This window comes from Benincasa hispida, chromosome 2 (genome assembly GCF_027475165.1).
Source record: "Benincasa hispida cultivar pf3 chromosome 2, pf3_genome.v1.1, whole genome shotgun sequence".
NCBI lineage: Eukaryota > Viridiplantae > Streptophyta > Magnoliopsida > Cucurbitales > Cucurbitaceae > Benincasa > Benincasa hispida.
Window position 1 is genome coordinate 64,544,441 of NC_143479.1, and position 11,643 is coordinate 64,556,083.

An 11,643-nucleotide genomic window follows, 5' to 3' on the forward strand; every position below is an offset into this window, starting at 1 on the left:
CTAATTCCAAGCTCCCCTTTTCCATCCGGTATCTTTTTTTTTTTTTTAAAAAAAAATTCTTTTTATTTTGTTAACTGACTCTCTCTAACTTCTTTACCTTATTCTTCTTCTTTTTAGAAATTTTGTTGTAGGTATTTTTTAATTTTGTTAATAGCAACATCTTTTCCAATATTTCTTTTCCTTCCTTGAAGTTTAGTTTCTTTGTTTCAAGTATCTCTTCTATCTTCTATAGGAAGATCTCACATTTTCCTCTCCTTTTTGGTTTAACCTATGTCATCTTTTTCATTTTTTTTTTTTTTTTTTACTTTTCAATTTTGTAAAAACATATAGAGTAATTTGATTTAACATTTTTTATATGCTTTTATTTTTTTTTCTATATACACAACAAACTCAGCTACTGATCCTCACTTACCGAAGAAGGTGAAGAAAATACTTTACTTTTAAGGTTCAAGATTCTTCTCAAAGTTCGAACAATTTAGAGGTCATCAAAGTTATAGAGAAAAAAGTGATTGTTTTAATGCTTTTGTAGTTGATCGTTTTAATTAGTTTTTTCACATTTTTTATTTTTGTAAATGCACACAAATGTGTTTAGGGGTTTATAATAATTTTTACTATTTTTTACATGCTTTTTTTCTCTTTTCAAATTTGTTATAAGTACACACCAATTCACTAAAAAAATGGAATAAAGTTTAAAATCAAGAAGAAATCATTACAAATCAAAATAGATTAAGTTTTTAGAGTTTCTTTTTGCGTAAAAAAATTATATTTTTGTTGAAATTAAAATTTGAGAAATAATTGAAATTAGGAGCATAATCAATTCATCTTTTCTACGACTAGGAACGAATCATTATAAAATTTTATACAAAATAAAAAACAATAATATTCTGTATTATTTAAGTTTGAAATCAAAGGCATCATCCAAATCAATTAAAAAAATTTAATATAGATAAGGTTGTAATGAAAAATAATTATACTTTGGTTTAAATTAGAGTTTAAAACTAAGAGAATAATCAAATCAACTATTCTAAAAAAATAAAAATAGAAAAATAGAAAAATATTTTGGTTTAATTTAAATTTTAGAATTAGGAGGCTAATCGAATCATTCAATAATTTTTTTTTATTAATTAGAAAAATTTCACGATATATATATATTTTTAAAAAATATTGGTTTAGATCAAAATTTAAAATTAAGAAGATAATAAGAAAACTAGCTAAAAGATTATTATCACAAAGTTTTAAAAAAATAAAAAATAATTATTTTGGTTTAATTTAAAATCTAAAAGTAAGAGGGTAATCAAATTATTCAATAAAAAAATAGATAAACTATAAAAAATGTCTCTCAACTTTACACTTTGTGTCAAAAATGCCTATGAAGTTTTTAAAAAGTTTTAAAAGTACCTATAATCTTAAAAAAAAAAAAAAAAATTCAAACAATACCCTTGTCGTTAGTTTTGGATGGAAACTGTTAAATTTTGTTTGAAAAATACCCCTGAACTTTCAAAACGTTTAAAAAATATTCTTAACTTAATAAAAGTTCAAAAATACCTCCACCGTTAGTATATGAACAAAAATTGTTAATTCCTCGTGACAAAAATGACTTTAAAAATTAAAAAAAAAATGCTTCTACTGATCAATTTGTTTGAAGTTTTTTAAGTTTGAAAAGAACTAATTTTAAAATAAATTATATAGATATGATCATTTTTTTTCGTATAACTGCTCTCATATTTCTCTTAAATTTTCAATTATTCGCTTATATCAATTTTCTCAACAACCAAAATAAAAACCAACATTTTAAGTTAAAACATAAAATACCATAAAATTTCACAAAATTCCAAAATAAAAATCTCCTCTTGAAACATACCAAAATGATAAATAATCAAATAAAAAAAGTATTAGCCTAAATCATGTTGGTTCGTAGGGATTTAATATTTATTTTAGTTCTTAGATAGGCTATCAAGCAAAAGAAGCCGTCCGGACGTTTCGGATGCAATTGGGGCTTAAATGGAGCAATTAGCAAACAATGAGAGGCAAAACGGTGAAATTGAGCAAGTGCTACGACACTTGTGCCCCGCGCCATTTAGAGAGATAGCCTACTAGGCAAGCATTGCAGTCTTGCCCTATGGTGCCGCATTTGTCACACCCCCTCCCAAACTATCTGCTAGCTTAGTCAGGGAGATGGCGTGAAGCCAACAGACATCGTCCTCTTCTAACGATACCTGTTGACCCTTCTGAAACGTTGAACCTGATAAACATACTAACCTTAGATATAAAATACTTTACATGGAACACAACATAGCGGAACAACCTTTAGACACACATGAAGTGCAATCCTAACATATCTCTGTTTGGAAAATAACCTGATAGAGATATCACAACCAAAAACATATCCAACTGGGGTTTACACAACCACGACATCTAGTGCTTACACAACCATAAACTATCCAGTTCTTACAAAGACATTTACAATACAAACAGACACAATGTACAACTCCACCCACGTATGGAGCTTGATCTGGAAGCTTTTAGCAAAAAACAGACTTTGGCAGTTATCAGGCACCGGGAGCTCGATCTCTACCTGAAAAGTGGGAAAACATTTTGAAAGAGTGAGCTACGAAGCCCAGTGAGAATTTAAAACTGTAAATCCGCAAATTAGAACACGTGATAAACCTTTAAACGTATGAATCTGTTCAATCAAAGCATTAAACATAAACGTGTAACGCTAAAAGCTTTCTTAAATATTCCGCAAGTACGTTATTAAAATCTAGTAAGGCATATCAAGTATGTAAAACATTTTAACTAACATAACAAATCAACGTTGTGTAGGGCACGCCTAGTAAGACCAAAATTTACTAGCTCTATGATGTAGTGGGGCCCGCCCAGCACTCCAATCGTCTTTTTCGAAGTGGGGCCCGCCCAACACTGACGACAACATCGTTGTCACGGAGTACACTCAACGTCAACAATGGAATATAACCTGTGTGCACACGGTACCATATAGCTTTGGGCTCAATATCTCAGTCATGTAGTCAATAAAAGTCTCAGAAAACCACATGAAAATACCTAAACATGCCTGCTTATCTTTATATTTCGTAAAACTCAAGCTTACTCAATTTGCTCGTGAAAAACTGAAAATCTTTTAACAGTACTTGCTAATACATACTTTACTTTAAATGATATCGTTTCAACTACTTTTCAAGAATTCAATAATCACGTGCTCGTATATAAACCTCATTAGAAAATCTAAGCTCAAAACTTATGCTTGAAACCATTCATAGAAATCATGTATCATTCATAAGTTCATATGCAAGCATGTAAACCATTTAAGCATAAATTACAGTTTAGAAATCATTTTCGAAATTCGTTTTGTCACTCACAGTCTTGGCTAGTTCCCTGGTCTGTAGACTCGACCTATTTCCTCTTGGCCTGTTAAAAAAACCAAAACCGAGCATCAGAACTATAAATCGTCTTGTCATTCCATGCTCATGAATTCTAAATTCTAGAAATAAAATCATACTTCACACTTTTTTTTCCAGATTTTCCAGATTCAATATCCTAACTTCCTATACTCATAGCTTCCTCAATACTTGACCAAAATTAATTTACTATATATCAAACTCTTCATTTTTGAACCCTCTACAACTTACCTGAAGGAATAAAAACGAGGTTCTAAACGGATTTGTCCAGAAATCCCCTAAACGCAGCAAATACAGATTCGTACTTCTCTGCTACCCTCTACCTTTCTCTTGAAATGAAACCTACTTCTAGTCATTTTTGGCTCACAAATTCTTCATGTAAGTTATAGGAAATTGAATAAGATTTTCAACCATACCCAATTGATCTTCTAATTCAACCTGTTCACCCCAGAATGTTCGAAAAACCAGAGAAAATCAGAGATCCTTCTGATTTGCACGAAAATTCTGTGCTCTGTATTCCTTTTCAAAAACCATTAACTTAACATCAGATTTAGTCAAGCTTCCTTCAAGAAATTTGTTAGAAAATGGATTAACTTTCAAGGAAGTTAGGCCTCATCTCTTAGTTCTTCTTGTGTAGCTCAAACCGACTTAAAAACCAGAGATAGGCAGGTTGAACCCAGATTCTTCCATGGTTGCACTTGCATGAACTTTTTCCTCCCTTCTTGAACCTCCAACCTGCAGCAAGCTTCTTCTTCCTCTTCCTTCATTCTCTCTCTCGAAATGATCTGAAAATCTGATGGGAAATGATGGAGAAATGGGCTGAAATGAGTTAGGCGGTGGTGGGTTCTCACTTAATACCATTAAGCACCGAATGGGTTCCCATTTCTTTTCATTTTCTTTTCTTTCTTTCTTTTCTTTATTTCATTTCCGTTTTTTCTTTTATTTATTAATAAATTCCAAAATTATCAAAGACAACCTCAACCAAAAGCTTTGCCATTTTTCTTCAACAATGGAACAACAATAACTTAAATCCAACATCCTACAATATGTGACAAGAGCAAATAATCAAAGGAAAGTATCAGGTTTACAACTTACCTCCCCCTTATGAAATTTCTTCCTCGAAATTTAGAAGTCCTTAGGTGAAGAGTGTCGGGTAACTTCTCCTCATCTGGTTTTATTATTCCCAGGTTGCCTCCCCCACTCTGTGATGTCTCTAAAGGACCTTCACGAGTGGGATCGTTTTGTTCCTCAAAACTTGCTCCTTTCTGTCGAGGATCTGAACCACTCCCTCTTTATAACTCGTCTTCTTTCAGCTCAACCGGTTGTGCTTGCAACACATGTGATGGATCTGGAATATATTTCCTCAACATGGACACATGGAAAACATCATGTATTCGAGCAAGTTCTGCTGGCAACTCAAGTCTATAGGCATCTGGTCCAACTTGTTCTATTATCCGATAAGGACCAATATATCTAGGACTCAGCTTACCTTTCCTCTCATAGCGAAGAACACCTCTCCACGGAGATAACTTTAAGAAAACTTGATCTCCAACCTGGAATTCTAAGTCTTTTTGTCGCTTATCTGCATAGCTCTTCTGTCGATCTTGAGTTATCTTCAGGTTCTCTCTAATCGACTTAATATTGTCTGACGTAACTTATACTAACTCAGGACCAACTAGCTTTCGCTCTCCCACTTCATTCCAGCATACAAGAGTTCTGCATGGCCTACCATATAAAGCCTTAAATGGTGCCATACCGATACTAGACTGATATCTGTTATTATAAGTAAACTCCATAAGTGATAAGTGGGTATCCCAACTTCCCTTAAGCTGAAGGACACATGCTCTCAACATGTCTTCTAAGGTCTGGATGGTCCTCTCTGATTGACCATCTGTTTGGGGATGAAACGCTGTACTGAACTTCAACTTTGTTCCCATTGCTTTCTACACACCAGGCCAAAACTTAGAAGTAAACCTCGGATCCCTATCTGAAACTATAGACACTGGCACTTCATGCTGACTCACAGTCCTGTCGACGTATAGCTTAGCTAGCTAATCTAGTGTAGACGTCGCTTTAATCGGTATAAACCGTGCTGTCTTGGTCAATTAGTCTACTATTACCCATATACCATCACGTCCACCAGTAGTATGAGGTAATCCAAATAGAAAATCCATGGTAATATGCTCCCACTTCCACTCCGGCACTGGCAGTGAATTAAGGAGTCCTCCTGGCCTCTGTCTCACTGGTTTAAGATCAAACATTTATCAACATATTTGGCTATCTCTCGCTTCATACCAGGCCACCAATAAGTTTTCTTCAAAGTTTCGTACATCTTGGTGCTTCCTGGATGCATAACGTAAGCTGAACTTTGAGCTTCCTCTAGTATAGCACCCTTAAGCTGACTAATACTCGGAACGCATAGTCTTCTCTGCTTAACCATGGCTTCGTCTGCTCTCAACTCAAATTCTGCCTCTGGGCCTTGCTTGGACTTTGCAAGCATCTTCTGTAAGTTACTATCCTCTGGCGACTTCTCACAATCTCTGCTACTAGAGAAGACCTAACCTAAAATTGAGCTAAAAGACTCCCTGAACTCTCTACAGTCATAACCGCCCTGAAACCTCTTAACTCACTTAGCAAGGTTGCTCGAATACCACACAAGGCACTCTTCGGAAGTCTCGACTTCCTACTTAATGCATCTGCCACTACATTAGCCTTACCCGGATGGTATTCAGTTCTAGCCATCGCCTCTGTCTCAGGTTCAGCTCTTTCTGATCAAAGATATACTTTAGGCTCTTATGATCTGTGAAAATGTGGCACTTTTCACCGAATAAATAATGTCTCCAGATCTTCAGTGCTAAAACAACTGCTGCTAGCTCAAGATCATGGGTAGGGTAATTACACTCATGCTTCTTCAACTGCCTTGAAGCATAAGCTATTACCTTTCCTTCCTGCATAAGCACGAAACCTAATCCTTGCCTCGAAGCGTCACAATAGATCACATACTCCTTCCCTGTTACAAGAAGTGTCAGAATAGGTGCTGTCACTAATCTCTTCTTCAGCTCCTGGAAACTCCGTTCACATTTATCCAACCACTCAAACTTAACATTCTTCCTTGTCAAAGCTGTCAAGGGTAATGGTAATCGTGAGAAATCCTCAACAAAACGTCTGTAATGTCCGGCCAAGCCTAGGAAACTACGTACCTCTGTTGCACTAGCTGGTCTCTCCCAGTTGACAACAACTTCCATTTTCTGCAGATCAACACTAACTCCGTCCGCTGAAACTACATGCCCTAAGAACACTACGTGTTTCAACCAGAACTCACATTTGCTGAACTTAGCGTAGAACTGTTTATCACATAGTGTCTGTAAAACAATTCTCAGATGTTTCTCATGGGCTTTCCTGTCAATTGAGTAAACTAGTATGTCATCGATGAACACTATCACAAACTGATCTAAGTACTGATGGAAGATCCTGTTCATGAGGTCCATGAAAACTGCTGGCGCATTCGTTAAACCAAATGGCATCACTAAAAACTCATAGTGCCTATACCTTGTCCTGAATGCTGTCTTAGGAATATCTGATTCTCTAACCTTTAAATGGTGGTATCCTAACCTCAAATTAATCTTAGAGAACACTGTTGCTCCCCTTAACTGGTCAAATAAGTCATCAATGCATGGTAGATGATACTTGTTACGTATCGTGAACTTGTTTAACTGCCTGTAATCAATGCATAACCTGAGGGTACCATCTTTCTCCTTCACGAATAACACTAGAGCTCCCCAAGGCGATACACTAGGCTTGATGTATCCCTTGTCAACTAGTTCTTGTAATTGCACCTTCAACTCCTTAAGCTCGCTCGGAGCCATTCTGTACGGCGCCTGTGAAATAGGTATTGTTCCTGGTAACAATTCAAAGTGAACTTCACCTCTCTATCAGGTGGAAAACATGATAGATCAGCTGGAAAAACATTAAGAAATTCGTTCACTACAGGAACATCTTCTGGTTTTAGCTTTTCTTCTTGTACCTCTACTACGTGTGCAAGAAACGCTGTGCAACCCTTTCTCAACTACTTCTCAACTTTCAGAGCTGAAATCAAACTCGTAGTAATAATCTTCCTCTCACCCCTGAAAACCACTTCAGCCAAACCTGGTTTCCTAAAAGTCACTTCCTTCCTATGGTAATCCATAGAAGCATAGTGAGTGAATAAGAAATCCATTCCCAAAATTACATCCAACGCTTGCAACTCTAGTGGAAGAAGATCCACTAGCATACTGAGACCTTCTACTAAAACCTCACAATCACGCAACACTTCATTGACTAATAAAACGTCACCAACTGGAGTGTATATAACTAACCCCTCAGATAAAGGCTTTAGCATCCTATTCAGCTTAGTTAGAAACATATTAGAAACAAAGGAATGCGTAGCACCTGAATCTAATAAAACACGTGCAGGTACATTACAAATAAAAACTGTACCAGTAATCACGTTTGATGCATCCTCTGCTTCCTGTTGAGTCATAGCGTAGACTTTTCCCTGCTGCTTAGGTCTCCCCACAACTCCCTTCTGCTTTGCACTGCTGGTGCCCTCTTCTGCAACCGCTGAGACTCTCGACTGCTCAACTGTGTGGGACTCAACACCCTGGACCCTCTGAACTGCTGCTCTCAACTGTGGACAGTCTCTCTTGAAATGCCCTGGCTGTCCACATTGGTAACACACACTGGCACCAACAAGACATTGACCCCGATGATTCCTGCCATAACTTGCACATGAGGTTCTCCTGGTTTCACTAGTAACGGACTTCTGACCCATCTGCGGTCTTGCTGCTGAACTAGCAGACTGACTGGGTGCTTTCTGGCTTTGCCTCTGATAGGCACTACCTGAATTCATCTGCCTTGATGAATGGTCACCAGTCCGACGCTTAAAGTCTTGACGGCCTGAAACATTCACTCCAGGTGTGAACCTCCGCTGCTCATGACCTCGGAAACCACTAGCTGTTGAAGCCCCACGACTAGGCTCCAATACTGATTTCTCCTCTGTTATACTCTGCTCCACACGTAGGGCAGTCTCTACTAACTGGGAAAAATCCGTCCACTTAGCAATAGCTGTAACCGGCATACGTATCTCAAAATGCAGCCCTCTTCCAAACCTTCGACACCTGTCATTCTCAGATGCCACAATCACGGGAAATAGACTACTCAAAAATTTCACATTGATTTTGTTTTTTTATCAGCATACCGTGAAAGCTCAATACTTTCTCTCGTACTCGGCCACTGAAAGTGACCCTTGCTTCAGCCCTAGGAACTCATCTCTCTTTGCCTCACAGTATGTGCTGGGATAATACTTGTCTTCGAATATGCCTCTGAAAGTCTGCTAGTCTAACGTACGTGCATCACTGCGCCTGGCTAATATGGATTTCCACCATCCCTCTGCCTTATTCTACAGCAGGAATGTGACCAATCTGACTTTTCACTCCTCAGGACAGCTCATCACATCGAAGCATTTCTCAAACATATTTAACCAATCTTCAGCGTCAGCTGGATCTGTGGAACCCTCAAACAATGTCGCTCTTAATTTCTTCAGCCGTTCTATTCCATACATCTTTTTCGGATCACCAGGCCCTGCTCTCTCTGGCCTACTTACCTCATGTGCAGATCTAGAAAACTACTCGTTTCCTGCTTCAGTCGGAACTCTCGGGGTACTGGTTCCTCTTTCAGATTGACCTTGGGTAGGATCCTGCGTCCCATCCTGATTCTGCCTGCGTCGTTTGCTGGTACGTGGTGGCATGACTCCTATAACATATCAACACATAAGACATGCTATAGATACTTAACTTAGATGCATGATATTAAACTTCTACCCACATTCTAGTCCTGACTGGACTCACTCTTATCTATACTTGGACCATATTATGCTAGTTCTATCTGAACTGACTCAACGTCTAACTATTTACTTCCTAGATTCTTCTAAGCACTAATTGCTCTGTCTCATTTCCCATGGAGCTAATCGCTCTGATACCAAGTTGTCACACCCCCTCCCAAACTATCTGCTAGTTTAGTCAGGGAGATGGCGTGAAGCCAACAGACATCGTCCTCCTCTAACAATACCTGTTGACCCTGCTGAAACGTTGAACCTGATAAACAAACTAACCTTAGATATAAAATACTTTACATGTAACACAACACAGCGGAACCCCTGAAAACCTTTAGACACACATGAAGTGCAGTCCTGGCATAACTCGATTTGGAAAATAACCTGATAGAGATATCACAACCAAAAACATATCCAACTGGTGGGTTTACATAACCAAGACATCTAGTGCTTACACAACCATAAACTATCCAGTTCTTACAAAGACATTTACAATACAAACAGATACAATGTACAACTCCACCCACGTATAGAGCTTGATCTGGAAGCTTTTAGCAGAAAACAGACTTTGGCAGTTATCAGGCATTGGGAGCTCGATCTCTACTTGAAAAGTGGGAAAACATTTTGAAAGAGGGAGTTATGAAGCCCAGTGAGTGACTAAATTTAAAACTGTAAATCCGCAAATCAGAACACGTGATAAACTTTTAAACGTATGAATCTGTTCAATCAAAGCGTTAAACATAAACGTGTAACGCTAAAAGCTTTCTCAAATATTCCGCAAGTACGTCATTAAAATCTAGCAAGGCATATCAAGTATATAAAACATTTTAACTAACATGACAAATCAACGTTGTGTAGGGCATGCCTAGTACAACCAATGTTTACTAGCTCTACGATGTAGTGGGGCCCGCCCAGCACTCCCATCGTCTTTTTTGAAGTGGGGCCCGCCCAACACTCATGACAGAATTGTTGTCACAGAGTACACTCAACATCAACAACGAAATATAACCTGTGTGTACACGGTACCATATAGCCTCAGGTTCAATATCTCAGTCATGTAGTCAATAAAAGTCTCAGAAAACCACATGAAAATACCTAAACATGCCTGCTTATCTTTATATTTCGTAAAACTCAAGCTTACTCAACTTGCTCGTGAAAAACTGAAAATCTTTTAACAGTACTTGCTAATACATACTTTACTTTAAATGATATCGTTTCAACTAATTTTCAGGAATTCAATAATCACGTGCTCGTATATAAACCTCATTAGAAAATCTAAGCTCAAAACTTATGCTTGAAACCATTTATAGAAATATGTATCATTCATAAGTTCATATGCAAGCATGTAAACCATTTAAGCATAAATTACAGTTTAGAAATCATTTTCGAAATTCGTTTTGTCACTCACAGTCTTGGCTAGTTCCCTGGTCTGTAGACTCGACCTATTTCCTCTTGGCCTGTCAAAAAAACCAAAACCGAGCATCAGAACTATAAATCGTCTTGTCATTCCATGCTCATGAATTCTAAATTCTAGAAATAAAATCATACTTCACACTTTTTTTTTCCAGATTTTTCAGATTCAATATCCTAACTTCCAATACTCATAACTTCCTCAATACTTGACCAAAATTAATGTACTATATATCAAACTCTTCATTTTTGAACGCTCTACAACTTACCTGAAGGAATAAAAACAAGAATTTAAACAGATTTGTCCAGAAATCCCTCGAACACAGTAAATACAGATTCGTGCTTCTCTGCTACCCTTTACCTTTCTCCTGAAATGAAACCTACTTCTAGTTATTTTTGGCTCACAAATTCTTCATGTAAGTTATAAAAAATTGAATAAGCTTTTCAACCATACTAAATTGAACTTCTAATTCAACCTGTACACCCCAGAATGTTCGAAAAACCAGAGAAAACTAGAGATCCTTCTGATTTGCACGAAAATTCTGTGCTCTGTTTTCCTTTTCAAAAACCATTAACTTAACATCAGATTTAGCTCAAGCTTCCTTCATGAAATTGGTTAGAAAATGGATCTTTCAAGAAAGTCAGGTCTCACCTCTTAGTTCTTCTTCCTCTTCCTTCACTCTCTCTCTCGAAATTCTCTGAAAATATGATGGGAAATGATGGAGAAATGGGCTGAAATAGGTTAGGTGGTGGTGGGTTCTCACTTAATACCATTAAGCACCGAATGGGTTCCTATTTCCTTTCATTTTTTTTTTATTTCCTGTCCTTTCTTTTCTTTATTAATAAATTCCAAAATTATCAAAGACAACCTCAACCAAAAGCTTTGCCATTTTTCTTCAACAATGGAGCAACAATAACTTAAATCCAACATCCTACAATATGTGACAAGAG

At 37.1% G+C, this 11,643-nt stretch overlaps 1 pseudogene; it reads right to left on the bottom strand.

Annotated features, from left to right (window-relative positions):
• Positions 1-2,243: 2,243 nt before the first annotated feature.
• LOC150038077 (uncharacterized) lies at positions 2,244-9,469 on the bottom strand (annotated as a pseudogene).
• Between the last annotated feature and the right edge of the window lie 2,174 nt (positions 9,470-11,643).